Genomic DNA, 16,795 nt, shown 5'->3' with positions numbered 1-16,795 from the left:
AACTGAAAACGTATATGTTATATCAGTTAACGGTATGATAAAGAGAATATCACAAGTATTGATGTGGATGAAATAACCATAATATGGTTAAGTTTTTTTTTTTGCTTTACACAAAGCACATAGATTAAGTCTACTAATTCCGACATTAATAAAACACATGACCAAGAGTAACAAATTTATATTGGTTGTATAAAAGCTCTAAGTACTAAGAGGTTAAAAATGTCTTTGATCTAACGTTTAAACATATAAGTTGTAAGTGAAATTCTTCCTCAAGTACTAATATGTTAAAAGCTCTTTGATCTAACGTTTAAACATATAAGTTGTAAGTGAAATTCTTCCTCAAGTACTAATAGGTTAAAAGCTCTTTGATCTAAGCTACAGAACATATCAGTGATTTTTTCATATAAGGTGAATGGTTGAGTAGTTCTTGTTCTAAGTGTTACCGGATGCTTTCATGGAACAACTATGATGACTAAGTGTAAGTTAGTAACTATACTGATACGTGTGTAGTTCATGAACACATTTATGTACAACATCAAGACATCCAGCTATCTTACTTTTAGAAACCCTGAATTGGCTGAAATTAAAATGATACTCCGTAGTAAGTTAAACCCCGAAGACAAAAGTACATATTTCAAGTTCCAAAACTCAAACTAAATTCTGTAGACGAACTACAAATTACCCAAAAAAATGTATAATGATGGATAGTACCAATTGGCAATAACATGAGCATATAAATCATATAAGTGGATATTCTTTTTGTTCGCAAAATTTATAAAGAAAAATTAACATTTTGGGGCAGCCCAGAACTATTTGTTTCCACTTTTTAGCTTGACCCTCCCATTTTGTCACCTACACACAATAAAAAAATATGTAAACTAAAACAAAAAAATGAATTGAATCTTATAGTTGAACAATTTTAGCGATATGTTTACCAAATTAGAATCCACTAAAGGATTAATTCAAGAATTTCGTTTCCTAACTTCCTCACCATGAGCAGCCAAAATATCCTCAATACTCCCCTTCTCTCCAGATATCCCCAAATGATCAGCAATCAAATGATAGTTATTTTGGGGCAGCCAGGAATTTTATTTGTTTCCACTTTTTAGCTTGACCCGCCCATTTTGCCACCTACACACAATAAAAAAAGATGTAAACTAAAACAACGTAAAATGAATGAATTGAACCTTAAAGTTAAACAACTTTAGCAATAGGTTTACCAAATTAGAATCCACTAAAGGATTAATTCAAGAAGCAACAGGTTTACGTATATTAGAATCCACTAATGGAGTAATTCAAGCAACTCAACACCTTAATTCAAGAAGCCCGACCCGTTAATCTGGATGAGAAAATACTTCCTCTAGTTCCCATGAATCTAGCCAATAGTTTACCTTCATCATCAAACACAAATAAATATCAATAATCAGTATGCGAAGGACAAAAAAAAAAAAGAATTACCTCATCTAAAGACCTCAAGTTATTATATATAATATGTCACTACATTAAAGTAGAGTGTTTAACTTGCGCCCAAGTTTAACCAGGATAGGCACAAAAGCGGCCAAATCAGGCGTCAGCAAAGCCCTTGGCACTCCTTGGCGTCTGACTCGTGGGCCCCACTTGTTTATTCCTTTGTTTCTTCTATTTTTGGTGTATAAAGTTACTGGCAAACAACTACACATTTGCAGCTTGTTTTGTATAATCCATTTCCTAAAAATAAGCATATTAATATTCACTAATAAAACCCCATCTTATAAATTAGTACATTATTTATACACTATAAGTGAATCATTTGATCCAACACCATTTGATCCAACAACGTTATAAATAAAGTTACCCATTTGTGTGTCAATTAAAACATATAAGTCAGTATGTACTTTTACAGTAAGCGTGTTAATGCATATTATCAAATAAGTATAGGACTCAAGTAAATAAGGCATATTATCCATAATGTGATGCTCATGACTCAAATATCTATTGTTATAGAATAAGTATAGGACTCAACTAAATTGATTATAAAAACAACTCTTTAAAATAAGTTATATGTGCATATGTGTAACTTTATTGACACGTACATGGCCCAATTGGGACATGAAAAGTTCAATTGGATACCTGTGAAATTATATAGCTAATAGTACTTGCTTCTTCTTTAGCAGCCTATACTAAAGAATCCTGCAATTATATAAAAGCAACAAAATGGCATTTTATACTTGGCAGTAATTAATCAATGCTAAACATATTGTCAAATATGAATGATAATAGTTTTTTACATTAAATTACAGTACTTTATGTGGGCGGTTTTAAGTATAATAAATTCACTTTGGATGAGTTTCAACCTCATTTACCCATTGTCTTGTAAGTAATTTTTATGTACTTGTTTGACCCGCCAAAGATAAAGCATAACCCAAATCAGCCCATTTGTAATTAGAAGGCCAACATTTCCACCAAACCAAAATATATGCTTTAACATTTTTACCTGTGCATCTATTAAGCTGTAAACTGTCTTCTTGCTTGATTCTTGAAGTTCACCATCTAATTAATCCAGATTAATTAGAGAGGGTGGACACATGGAAGCAATTAACATACATTTGTAGGATTGAGTACCGAAACCAAAACCTTACCATGTACCCCAAGGACAAAAGAGATTTTTGATGCAATCTGACCTGTTACCCAAACAAACCAAACTGTTAAATTAAGGTTTGTCACACTTTTAAAAAATGAATTATCTTGAGTAGAGATTTCAAAAGCTCCAAGGACAAAAGTAAACCGCCTGGATTCTAGAGGCTCAGAACACAAAGATGTAGTGACCCGAACATTTCCATGTTTACATATATTAAATGAAATTGATATTTACATGATTAATTGTTTCCAACATGTTAAGCAATCAAACTTGTTAAGACTTGATTAATTGAAATAGGTTTCATATAGAAAATTGACCACCAAAGTTGACCGGTGATTCACGAACGTTAAAACTTGTAAAACTATATGATGACATATATATGGTTATATATATAGTTAACATGATATTATGATAAGTAAGTATCTCATTAGGTATTTTAACAATGAGTTATATACATAAAAATGAGACTATTGAATTTAAAAAACTCGAAAACGATATATATAACGATTATCGTTATAACAACGTCTTACTAAGTACATATGAATCATATTAAGATATTGATACACTTGGTTAATTATGTTAAATGATAAGTAAATATATCATTAAGTGTATTAACAATGAACTACATATGTAAAAATAAGACTACTAACTTAATGATTTCGAAACGAGACATATATGTAACGATTATCGTTGTAACGACATTTAACTGTATATATATCATACTAAGATATATTATATATCATAATATCATGATAATGTAACAATTTAACATCTCTTTAGTTATAATAAACAATGGGTTAACAACATTTAACAAGATCGTTAACCTAAAGGTTTCAAAACAACATTTACATGTAACGCCTAACGATGACTTAACGACTCAGTTAAAATGTATATACATGTAGTGTTTTAATATGTATTCATACACTTTTGAAATACTTCAAGACACTTATCAAAGTACTTCTACTTAACAAAAATGCTTACAATTACATCCTCATTCATTTTCATCAACAATTTTACTCGTATGCACTCGTATTTGTACTCGTACAATACACAGCTTCTAAATGTAATTACTATTGATATATACACTCCAATGATCAGCTCTTAGCAGCCCATGTGAGTCACCTAACCATGTAGGAACCATCATTTAACATCTAGTATGAAATATCTCACAAAATAACAAACTAACGTAGCCTATGTGACACCTCCATATTCACATGAATTAGGTAGTCCACAAACACTTTCATTTTTCAACTTACATGCATCAAACTACTCTCTATCAAGTGTTCTTCCATTGTTCTATATGTTCTTCATCATCTTCATCAAAATCTAGCTCAATCTAGTTCATAAATCCATACATAAACCAAGTTATAAAACAACTACTCAAGAACACACCAACAACACCTCCAAGTTTGCTAGCTTACTTCCAATCTTGCAAATCCACTTTGAGTGATCATACAACCTCAAGAAATCTTTCTTATTTACAGTAAGATATCTTTCTAATATAAGGTAATACTCATATTCAAACTTTGATTCAATTTCTATAACTTAAACAATCTTATTTCGAGTGGAAATCTTACTTGAACTTGTTTTTGTGTCATGATTTTGCTTCAAGAACTTTCAAGCCATCCAAGGTCCTTTGGAGCTAGATCTAATTTTATCATTTCCAGTAGTTTTATCCACAAAACCTGAGATAGTAATGATGTTCATAACATCATTCGATTCATATATATAAAACTACCTTATTCTGTACCATCCAGACTTCAATTCACCAAAAACACACTAAAAAAAAAATTCTGCTGTAGCACAACTGGACGGCGTCCAGATTTCTGGACGGCGTCCAGATTTCTGGACGGCGTCCAGTACTTAAGACCTGGACGGCGTCCAGCATATCTGGACGGCATCCAGATTGCCTGGAAGCTGCTGTCCCCCGGGTCCAACTCACGTGAGCGGAAATCCAGCTTCCCGACACCTTTAAACGAAAACCTTTTTACAACGTATCACAATGTAATAAAATAAGAGGCTTCCATCATCAAAACAAGTCTTACAACATCGGGCCCACATCGGCCCGTCTTACGCGTTTCGATCAAAAATACGAGTTTCGACCAATACAAGTTTAATTTCCAAACGACACTAGAGCATGGTATTTGGGGTTAAACTACCCAAATCTTGGCCGAACTTCCAAAAGCTAACCAAAAGCATCCCCTATCAAAATAAGCGGGAGACCACTAATCCAACCGAATACCTTTGCCTTTGTCCACGCCGGAGCCTAAAAAGGTAAACAACGAGAGGGTAAGCTAACGCTTAGTGAATGCAATAGTTATACACGTACATATAGAAAATACCTACTTGCACACTTACACAATACTGCATACATGCTAGCAACACAAAAGGGCTTAACATCTCAAGTACAAGGCTATCAACCTCCTATATCACAAGCTAGCATAACAAGGCATATATATATGTATATAACTCGAACCATATAATATGCTTACAACTCAACACAATAACCATGGTTAACCAATCGTACAAGGGAATGGCGCCCGCGAAAGGCCATCGGAGTTCACAACATCCATTAGTATACCTAGCATCTCGTATAACTAACCCCCGGGTGGCATCTTAACACCTCGATACTTCACCCTCGGGTGGCGTCTTAACACCTCGACACTTCACCCTTTATTATGGAGTGGCGTCTTATCACCTCGACACTTCACTCCTAGGTGGCATCTTAACACCTCAATGCTTCACCTCGAGTGGCATCTTAACACCTCGATGCTTCACTCGTCACGTGAAACGTGGTGTCTTAGCACCTCGACACTTCACATTTCATGCTACAACAAATAGATACATTATATACCTACGCATATAATTATTCCGCTCACCTTAGAGTCTTTTGCAAAAGATAACCGAGCTTGCAACTTTAATGTAACGTACCTATCACATTTAGTACATAATCAATCACAACACAAGTTGGTCAACCAACTTACTCCCCATTCTAGTGCCATTTTGACCCAAGATGCAATTCCGACCCATTTGCACCTCTAACCCTAATGTTTGGGTCAACACCAACAAAACCCTAACACTAGTCAAATATGGTCTTAAACACTTTATAATCACAAGTTTAGTGTATTCTCATACACATTTAACAACCTAGGTCGCCCAAGACCCATTTGACCCATTTCGAGGTCAACACTCCCATTTGGGTCACCCACAACCCAATGACACCCACTATCATTAACTACAAAAGTGCTAGTGATTTACTAAGCCTTTAAGACTCATTTACACCCTTTAACTTTTCAAAACCCTAGGTTAGTCATCTTTTGGGTCTTCATGACCCAAACTTACCTAAAACCCCCAAATCACTATTGGGTTATCAGTATTGGGTTAGGGAAAGGTAATTATGCTTATGTTATGACTATGCTTGGATTGATGTTGATCTGGTTGGATGAGCCAATTACATAGACCTACTTATCTCTGAACTCTCGAAGTTCTCTTTGAGCAGTGAGAAGTATATCACTTGGTCGTATAACTGAAGTGTAACAATACCTCGGAGGTTATCCTCAGTAGCGTACTAGGTTTATTAGTGAGTTAAGCTCTAATCCTAACCCTCGTTATCAGTTCAGATAACTGAATAATAACGTGCCGTGTTGATTGAACACTGATCACAAACGGAAGGAGTCCGTCGGTTTAAGTTGGTAAAACCTTAAATGAAAACTAACAACCATTTCATCATACTAGTGAGATCACATCAAATCAAACATTATACAACATTACAGTTAATATACTGATAGTAAAGCAGATAGAAACCTAATAAGTACCTAAACAGTTGATATGACTAAGACCTAAGGCAACAATCAGACAAGAACATATAATAGGCTTGGGTCATACAGTAGAGGCACTAACTAGATCTTAACAGCTCCTAAGAGGTCTCTTCAGAACAGTCAATAGGCATACTAGGTCATTCATGTCTCAATTCCTAGGTTTCGTGTCCTAAAAGTGCATTAGATGCCTCTCGGAAACTCCGGCCATACCGAGTTCATAGAATCTTCAGATACAGTATAACCAGGGGTTTTAATCCTATGAAGTAGCTAATTTCATATAGGTGGACAAGTCCTGATCACAACCTAAGTTGGTCAATCCTTAAGATGCTAGCATACAAATCTATCAGACTTCCTAATTCAGTATTATATCAGTAATCGTACTATATTAACATAATTACGCTAACCCAAACTTCTATCATGGCAACATATAGATAAATTAAGCTATCATGGAAATATCAGAACGCATTATTAAACATAAAAGATAAGAATACATGTTTAATACAAAAGACAAGCCTTTCGAATAAAACCTGAAAAAGCCGAACTAATCTGCCCGGGATCGCAGTGACTCGCCGGGATATCATCCGGAAAATAAAAGCTAAGCTAACTACTACTAAAAACTACCTAAAAATATTGAAAATATAAATTGTATTTCAAGTTGAGTGTGTGTTGGAATGGATGGAGAAAGGACCTTTAAATAGACTTGAAATTTGCCTGCATACGCCTGGCAGGGCGTATAGCAGGGTGTATGGCAGCCCGTTTTTGGCAGGTCGTATGTTTGGCAGGCCGCATGGTGGCTCGTGTGGTGGCACGTATTTGGCAGGCCGTTTCCATAATGGTAGGCCGTATGGCAGGCCGTATGGCAGGCGTATGGCTTGCTTGGTCAGGCTTGATTCACTGGATCGTAACTTGAGTTCTTTTCTTTCACCGTTTTCGCTCTAGAATCTTCGTTTTAGCTCCGTTTTACTTGATTCTTTTTGCATCGCCTTTGTAATTACTCAATCTACAAAATCAACCAAAAAACGATAATTTTTCCGACAAAGTTTTAATCTTTATTGTTTTAGGGCCTGATTTAGGGGTAAAAACGTGACTTTTTGCCCGATATGAAATACCCCACACTTAGCTTTGCTTGTTCTCAAGCAAGAAAGCGGGAATATCGGGATCTTTCTAATAGATTTTTACTTGCCCCACCCGTAGATCTTTTTATTATGCCTTCATCAGAAGTCGGTTCATCTTTCGAAAGTTTTAGAAAAAGTTTCGAACTTTGATGATTTGGTCGCTAGATTCCAATTGCGTCCATAGTGAAAATGGCGTACTTTCTAACTCTCAGATGTAGAGTATACATGATCAGGCTCCTCACTGACAGATCACTCATATCGCTCAAGTGTTTAGTGTGTCCTATTCTAATTGTATTGTCGCTCAGAAGCCAGTCGTGTAACAGTTCTCATCATAGGCTTGGTAAAGCATCGATATCTCCACCGGTTAAGTAAGAACGACCCTGATCTTCTTCCTAAGCATTCTTTTAAGAGGAAGACGGGTTATAGGGTTTGGTTGGAAATTTATAAGTTTTGGTGAAAGGTATCTAGATCTTTTGATTTTGAGAGAATTGATAGACTTTAATTCTTCAGAGTATCCATTTTGGATAGATAATGGCTGAGAATTCCGTAAAGGTTTTCTTCGGAAGAGGCGGATTATGCTAAGACTTTGTCTAGAATTTTCTTTTGCTCTTCCTTCATTCTTCTTCAGGGCATCTCCTTGGGTTTCTTTTTTCCTTATTAGAGACTTTGCTCTTAGAGACTTTGCTCTTTCATCATTTTTTTTTTGACATACCCTTTATTTTTAACTTTTTTCTTTCGTTCCTGGTGCCCAGAGAGGAAGTGATAATCCACTGAAAATAGGTCTTTGACCTAACAAAAACAATCAGGGGTTCGGAATCTTTCAACTAGTGCTTTTAAAGCGAATTCGATCATCTACCTCTTCATTGATCTCTGGATCTTTGGTGAATGGAAAGGGGAATGAAATGTGAATGGTGTATTTTGGGAATGAATTTGGGGTGAATATTTCTGATTCATCAACTCTTCATGTGAGTTGGTCGGGTTGAAATACGTGGAGTGAAAACGGAATGGATGGCTTTTTGTCTTCTCTATTTAGAATGATTTCGGAAGGAGTATCGCATCTGCACCACGTATGGCTCTCACTAACCATTGGCTTTGAAACGTATGACTGAACTAAGTTCTAACTTGAACCGTACACCAGCACGCTCATCAATTGAAATAACAAAGTACTGTAGATTTGATGGGTCATACAGATACTTTGGGTCCAATATTCCTCACTTTTTAGAGTAGGGGTCGTTCTTGATCATGTGTAGCCTTTAACATATTTTCTTAAAAGAAATCTTTTGACACAAAACATTAGTTTCAGCTTAATCGTTCCGTTCTAATAAATGTTCCGAAAACCGATTTCTAGCAATTTTATTAGATCTTTTGGGCAAAAACAAAGTAAGAATTTTTCAAAATTACCCAATATCCATTGCTTAATTACTTTTGGACAAAAGAATTTTTCAAAACCTGGCATTTTATGGTTACTTGACTTAAAACTTTCGACCTTAAAAACCTTACCCATTACCCCACACTTAGAAGAACACTGTCCCTAATGTTCTCTCGAAAGAATATTTTGATACTATATGAATTAAGGACATAACTTCTAAAATTCTAAGTTTGTTGCGGGGGTTACCCCACACTTAGAGATTTTAGTACGTTATAATTGAAATAGGTTTGAGGAAGGATTACTTTCCTATGGTCGTGTTACTTTCCTAGTGTTGGGCCTTCCTATGGTCCATCTCCTACATACCAGTCTCTTTTAATAATATTTCTGCATGAAGAACACAAAGAGAAAGGCAGCATTTCCACTATATATAACTTTTTATACAATGCTTCAAAAAGATAAAAAAACTAAAACATAAAATAAAGATAAAGTAGTCTATGGGATACTATCCTGGTCAATGTGTGTCGGCTCTGCAAAGTATCTGAAAATGTCATCCTCCAGGTTCTGCATGTGCTCGAAAGGCTGCCCTATATCCATCTCAGGGCCTAGTAAAGACTCTAGACATAAGTCTGTCGGTATCTCCAGGTGGGATAAGTCTGGGAAAAGTTCCTCGTCAGGTATGCTCCCAGTGATCTCAAATGCCTGGGCCGTTGGCGGCTCCACTGAAATAGGAATAGTGACTAAATGACAACCCTCTGGAATCTCAGCAACTGGAACTGGCTCTGTAACTGGGGCATGCGGCACGATGGGAGTAGGAGTAGCGTGTGCAGGCATGGCAACAGAGTGAACTGAAGCTGGTGTAGAATGCCCGGGCGTAGACTGTCATGTCGGCTGAACACGGCGTGCTAGCCTAAATGAAGATGGGCCCAGAGTACGTGGCATCCCCTCACGCTGGAGGTATGCTCTTAGAGCTTTGTAAAGGCTCCGCTGATCTCTGAGTAGTGCCCATGCAACATCAGGGTCACTCAAAGTAGCTCCGTAATGAATCACCATCTGAGGCTCATGCGCCTCTGGCAACGGTGTATGCTGGACCGGTCTCCTGGCTAGATGTCTAGACCGTCGGACGGGAGGAGATGGCGGTGCTGTGCCGATGTCTTCCTCAACGCTCTCTAATACTAATCTCCTTGGGCCTAATTGCCCTGTTGATGGCCTGTTCTGATCAGCACTGCTTCCGGATGAGTAAACTACAGGAGTCCTCCTCCTGCGAACGGGAATGTAAGCTGATGCTCCTGAACTTGGCATTGCGCCTAAACACATTCAACAAACTTGTAAGCACTAAGTGCAAGTATGGCACTTAGTTTGTTAGTACAGAAATAATATCTTAAAACTGAAAATAATTAAAATGAAAATAAATAATAAAAAGGATAAGCAAGGGGTGCCTCCCAAGAGCGCTTTGTTTATCAAGTCATTACAGCTCTACTTTTCCTTGTCAGATCTTCAGAATGGATCGAAGGAAAAGAGGTGCTCCTCCTTATCGTGGTCTTCTAAATAGGCTTTCAACCGGTGGCCATTGACTTTGAAATTACCAGTAGGTCCTTCCAACTCCATGGCTCCGTGTGGAAAATCGTGTACAACTTTGTATGTGCCACTCCATCTGGATCTAAATTTTCCCGCGAACTTCTTGAACTGAGAATTGAAGAGAAGAATTTTATCTCCAGGGGCGAACTTTGTAGGGATTAATTTGGCATCATGTGTAAGTTTCGTCGTTCCTTGTAAATGTATGACGTTTCATATGCTTGGTCTCTCAATTTGACGAGTTCGTTCAATTGCATTTTTCTATGTCTTCCGGTAACTGAGGGATCGAGGTTGCAGGTCTTCAGCGCCCAGAGAGGTTTGTATTCAAGTTCTAACGGAAGGTGACAAGCTTTTTCATAGATCATTCGGTAGGGTGTAGTTCCTAGAGGATTCTTGTAAGCAGTCCGGAATGCCCACAGAGCATCATCTAGCTTCTCGGCCCATTTATTTCCATGATGGCCGACAGTGCGTTCTAAGATTCTTTTGAGTGCTCTGTTTGTGACCTCTGCTTGTCCGTTGGTCTGCGGATGATAGGTAGTGGACATCTTGTGGGTAACTCCGTATTGTTGCATCACCTTCATATCTCCACCGGTTAAGTAAGAACGACACTGATCTTCTTCCTAAGCATTCTTTCAAGAGGAAGACGGGTTATAGGGTTTGGTTGGAAATTTATAAGTTTTGGTGAAAGGTATCTAGATCTTTTGATTTTGAGAGAATTGATAGACTTTAATTCTTCAGAGTATCCATTTTGGATAGATAATGGCTGAGAATTCCGTAAAGGTTTTCTTCGGAAGAGGCGGATTATGCTAAGACTTTGTCTAGAATTTTCTTTTGCTCTTCCTTCATTCTTCTTCAGGGCATCTCCTTGGGTTTCTTTTTTCCTTATTAGAGACTTTGCTCTTAGAGACTTTGCTCTTTCATCATTTTTTTTTTGACATACCCTTTATTTTTAACTTTTTTCTTTCGTTCCTGGTGCCCAGAGAGGAAGTGATAATCCACTGAAAATAGGTCTTTGACCTAACAAAAACAATCAGGGGTTCGGAATCTTTCGACTAGTGCTTTTAAAGCGAATTCGATCATCTACCTCTTCATTGATCTCTGGATCTTTGGTGAATGGAAAGGGGAATGAAATGTGAATGGTGTATTTTGGGAATGAATTTGGGGTGAATATTTCTGATTCATCAACTCTTCATGTGAGTTGGTCGGGTTGAAATACGTGGAGTGAAAACGGAATGGATGGCTTTTTGTCTTCTCTATTTAGAATGATTTCGGAAGGAGTATCGCACCTGCACCACGTATGGCTCTCACTAACCATTGGCTTTGAAACGTATGACTGAACTAAGTTCTAACTTGAACCGTACACCGGCACGCTCATCAATTGAAATAACAAAGTACTGTAGATTTGATGGGTCATACAGATACTTTGGGTCCAATATTCCTCACTTTTTAGAGTAGGGGTCGCGCTTGATCATGTGTAGCCTTTAACATATTTTCTTAAAAGAAATCTTTTGACACAAAACATTAGTTTCAGCTTAATCGTTCCGTTCTACTAAATGTTTTGAAAACCGATTTCTAGCAATTTTATTAGATCTTTTGGGCAAAAACAAAGTAAGAATTTTTCAAAATTACCCAATATCCATTGCTTAATTACTTTTGGACAAAAGAATTTTTCAAAACCTGGCATTTTATGGTTACTTGACTTAAAACTTTCGACCTTAAAAACCTTACCCATTACCCCACACTTAGAAGAACATTGTCCCTAATGTTCTCTCGAAAGAATATTTTGATACTATATGAATTAAGGACATAACTTCTAAAATTCTAAGTTCGTTGCGGGGGTTACCCCACACTTAGAGATTTTAGTACGTTATAATTGAAATAGGTTTGAGGAAGGATTACTTTCCTATGGTCGTGTTACTTTCCTAGTGTTGGGCCTTCCTATGGTCCATCTCCTACATACCAGTCTCTTTTAATAATATTTCTGCATGAAGAACACAAAGAGAAAGGCAGCATTTCCACTATATATAACTTTTTATACAATGCTTCAAAAAGATAAAAAACTAAAACATAAAATAAAGATAAAGTAGTCTATGGGATACTATCCTGGTCAATGTGTGTCGGCTCTGCAAAGTATCTGAAAATGTCATCCTCCAGGTTCTGCATGTGCTCGAAAGGCTGCCCTATATCCATCTCAGGGCCTAGTAAAGACTCTAGACATAAGTCTGTCAGTATCTCCAGGTGGGATAAGTCTGGGAAAAGTTCCTCGTCAGGTATGCTCCCAGTGATCTCAAATGCCTGGGCCGTTGGCGGCTCAACTGAATTAGGAATAGTGACTAAATGACAACCCTCTGGAATCTCAGCAACTGGAACTGGCTCTGTAACTGGGGCATGCGGCACGATGGGAGTAGGAGTAGCGTGTGCAGGCATGGCAACAGAGTGAACTGAAGCTGGTGTAGAATGCCCGGGCGTAGACTGTCATGTCGGCTGAACACGGCGTGCTAGCCTAAATGAAGATGGGCCCAGAGTACGTGGCATCCCCTCACGCTGGAGGTATGCTCTTAGAGCTTTGTAAAGGCTCTGCTGATCTCTGAGTAGTGCCCATGCAACATCAGGGTCACTCAAATTAGCTCCGTAATGAATCACCATCTGAGGCTCATGCGCCTCTGGCAACGGTGTATGCTGGACCGGTCTCCTGGCTAGATGTCTAGACCGTCGGACGGGAGGAGATGGCAGTGCTGTGCCGATTTCTTCCTCAACGCTCTCTAATACTAATCTCCTTGGGCCTAATTGCCCGGTTGATGGCCTGTTCTGATCAGCACTGCTTCCGGATGAGTAAACTACAGGAGTCCTCCTCCTGCGAACGGGAATGTAAGCTGATGCTCCCGAACTTGGCATTGCGCCTAAACACATTCAACAAACTTGTAAGCACTAAGTGCAAGTATGGCGCTTAGTTTGTTAGTACAGAAATAATATCTTAAAACTGAAAATAATTAAAATGAAAATAAATAATAAAAAGGATAAGCAAGGGGTGCCTCCCAAGAGCGCTTTGTTTATCAAGTCATTACAGCTCGACTTTTCCTTGTCAGATCTTCAGAATGGATCGAAGGAAAAGAGGTGCTCCTCCTTATCATGGTCTTCTAAATAGGCTTTCAACCGGTAGCCATTGACTTTGAAATTACCAGTAGGTCCTTCCAACTCCATGGCTCCGTGTGGAAAATCGTGTACAACTTTGTATGGGCCACTCCATCTGGATCTAAATTTTCCCGCGAACTTCTTGAACCGAGAATTGAAGAGAATAATTTTATCTCCAGGGGCGAACTTTGTAGGGATTAATTTGGCATCATGTGTAAGTTTCGTCGTTCCTTGTAAATGTATGACGTTTCATATGCTTGGTCTCTCAATTCGACGAGTTCGTTCAATTGCATTTTTCTATGTCTTCCGGTAACTGAGGGATCGAGGTTGCAGGTCTTCAGCGCCCAGAGAGGTTTGTATTCAAGTTCTAACGGAAGGTGACAAGCTTTTTCATAGATCATTCGGTAGGGTGTAGTTCCTAGAGGATTCTTGTAAGCAGTCCGGAATGCCCACAGAGCATCATCTAGCTTCTCGGCCCATTTATTTCCATGATGGCCGACAGTGCGTTCTAAGATTCTTTTGAGTGCTCTGTTTGTGACCTCTGCTTGTCCGTTGGTCTGCGGATGATAGGTAGTGGACATCTTGTGGGTAACTCCGTATTGTTGCATCACCTTCATAAACTGAGTGTTACAGAAGTGTGTGCCTCTATCACTTATTATCGCACGGGGAGCTCCAAATCTGCAGAATAGTCTCTTCAGGAAATTTGTGACGACTTTGGCATCATTAGTTGGAAATGCTTAAGCTTCGACCCATCTGGAGACGTAATCTACTGCTACGAGGACGTATTCTTTCCTGTTAGACTTTGGGAATGGGCCCATGAAGTCTAATCCCCATATATCGAAGATCTCGCAAGCTTGGATATTAGTCCGAGGCATCTCGTTCTTCATAGAGATATTGCCTTACCTTTGGCATGCGTCGCAACGCTTTACAAGCTCTTGCGCATCTTGAAATATAGATGGCCAGTAGAATCCTGATTCGTAGACTTTCCTTGCGATTAAATTTGCTCCATGATGACCTCCAGTTGGTCCATGGTGACATTGGTGAAGAATCCCTGCTGCTTGCTTCTCATCTACGCACCTCCTGATTATTTGATCACGGCAAATTCTAAACAGGTAAGGATCTTCCCAGTAGTAGTACTTGGCATCCCTGAAGAACTTCCTTCTTCGGGAGGTACTCATGCCCTTTTGTACTACTCCGGCAACTAGGTAGTTGGCCATGTCGGCATACCAAGGAGTGTCATTAAACTGTGATCCTATGTGAGTTTGTCCTAAACTCATAAGCTGTTCTTCCGGTAATTTATCTTTGATATCTTGTTCTGCAAGTTTTTCCATCGTTGGGTTTTCCAAATGACTAAGATGATCTGCTGCGACGTTCTCTACTCCTTTCTTGTCTTTAATCTCGATGTCGAATTCTTGAAGGAGTAAGATCCATCGTAGGAGTCTTGGGTTCGCGTCTTGCTTAGTGAATAGATATTTGAGGGCTGAATGATCTGTATAGACCGTAGTTTTGGACAAGATAAGATAGGAACAAAATTTTTCGAAGGCGAATACTACGGCTAGCAGCTCCTTCTCCGTGGTAGTGTAATTCTCTTGAGCTCCGGTTAAGGTTTTGCTGGCGTAATAGATTGGATGAAAGTGTTTATCTACCCGTTGTCCAAGCACTGATCCAACTGCGAAATCGCTCGCATCACACATGATCTCAAATGGTAGACTTCAATCAGGAGCTATCATGATCGGTGCATGTGTTAGCTGTTCTTTTAGATAGTGGAATGCTTTTCGACATTCTTCATCGAAGACAAACGGGACTTCCTTTCCTAGGAGATGAGTGAGAGGTCGTGTGACCTTTGAAAAATCCTTAATGAAACGTCGGTAAAAACTGGCGTGTGATGTGTGCGAGGTGTACTAGGAAATAATATTATTTTTATAACGAAATACTATTAAATACAATACAATTTTACACAAGATATTTATTTATTTATAGAATGGATATACCTAAACCTTGCTACAACACTTATAGGTAGTGTACCTAATCGTACAGTAGTGTAGTTTTTAGTAAGTCCGGTTCGTTCCACAGGGATCTTTTAAACAAGCTTAACGCTATATTTTTAACTTATAATTATAAAAATACAAAAAAATATATATAAGTAGTATTATTATTATAAAAGGGGGTTTTTACCGTTTAATGATCGGTTTGTCGATTTTAAACTTAAGTCACAGTTAAAACCTAATGTAAAATATTAAAAATAAATATAACTTAATTTAAAGCGTAAAGTAAATAACGATAATGAAATTGCGATAATTAAAAGTGCAATTAAATATAATGACAATAAATAAAAGTGCGATAATTAAAAGTGCAATTAAATATGAAATAAAGGAAATTAAATATGAAATAAAGGAATTATGCTTATTTAAACTTCCGTAATCATGATGTTTGACGTGTTGCTTTTAGTTTATTCTCATGGGTTAATTGTCCTTTGTCCTGGATTATTCGATATATCCATATGGATTTGTCCATAATAGTCCATCAGGCATAAATATAAAGTGCGAAAGTCTTCGTCAAATTATTCTTATTCCCGAAGTCAAATATTCCAACTAATTGGGGATTCGAATTGTAACAAGGTCTTAATACTTTGTTTAATGAATACACCAGGTTATCGACTGCATGTAAACTAAGGTTTTACTACTTTATTAACAATTACACCAATTACCCTTGAATGTAATCCACCCCTGTTTCAACAAGTCTATTAACTATTAATCCAGTTCCGTGTCCGGTAAAATGAACAATTATTGGTATTTATAGATATCCCGCCCACCGTACCCAGTCAAGCGTACGTGGTTATATATAAATACGTCATATTATAAGTCTATATATTAAATTAACGAGGTATCGTTTAGTTAATATAAAACCCATTAATAGCCCATAGTCTAATTTTCACAAGTGTCGTTCTTTTGTCCAAACCCCAATTATGGTACAAAGCCCAATTATGGTACAAAGCCCAATTACCCAATCTTAATATTTTGAGCCCAACATCATGATTACTTAATCTTAAATAAGCATAATAATAACTTAGCTACGAGATATTAAATTAAAAATAACATTAACCATAACTTACAGTGATTAAAAATAGCGTAGCGTTACACGGATAGAATTTCGACTTACACCCTTACAACAT

General features: G+C 37.7%; 1 long non-coding RNA gene across 1 annotated transcript; it reads right to left on the bottom strand.

Moving 5' to 3' along the window:
• Positions 1-903: 903 nt before the first annotated feature.
• Positions 904-2,191, bottom strand: LOC139843807 (uncharacterized). Its single transcript, XR_011757708.1, has 4 exons — positions 2,110-2,191; positions 1,539-1,707; positions 1,221-1,391; positions 904-1,131 (listed from the first exon to the last, which is right to left on the bottom strand). It is a non-coding gene; the product is annotated as an uncharacterized lncRNA (long non-coding RNA).
• Between the last annotated feature and the right edge of the window lie 14,604 nt (positions 2,192-16,795).

Source organism: Rutidosis leptorrhynchoides, chromosome 4 (assembly GCF_046630445.1).
Source record: "Rutidosis leptorrhynchoides isolate AG116_Rl617_1_P2 chromosome 4, CSIRO_AGI_Rlap_v1, whole genome shotgun sequence".
In the NCBI taxonomy this organism is placed as follows: Eukaryota; Viridiplantae; Streptophyta; class Magnoliopsida; order Asterales; family Asteraceae; genus Rutidosis; species Rutidosis leptorrhynchoides.
The sequence above is the reverse complement of the archived record's forward strand: the minus strand, read 5'-3'. Positions and strand labels throughout refer to the sequence as shown.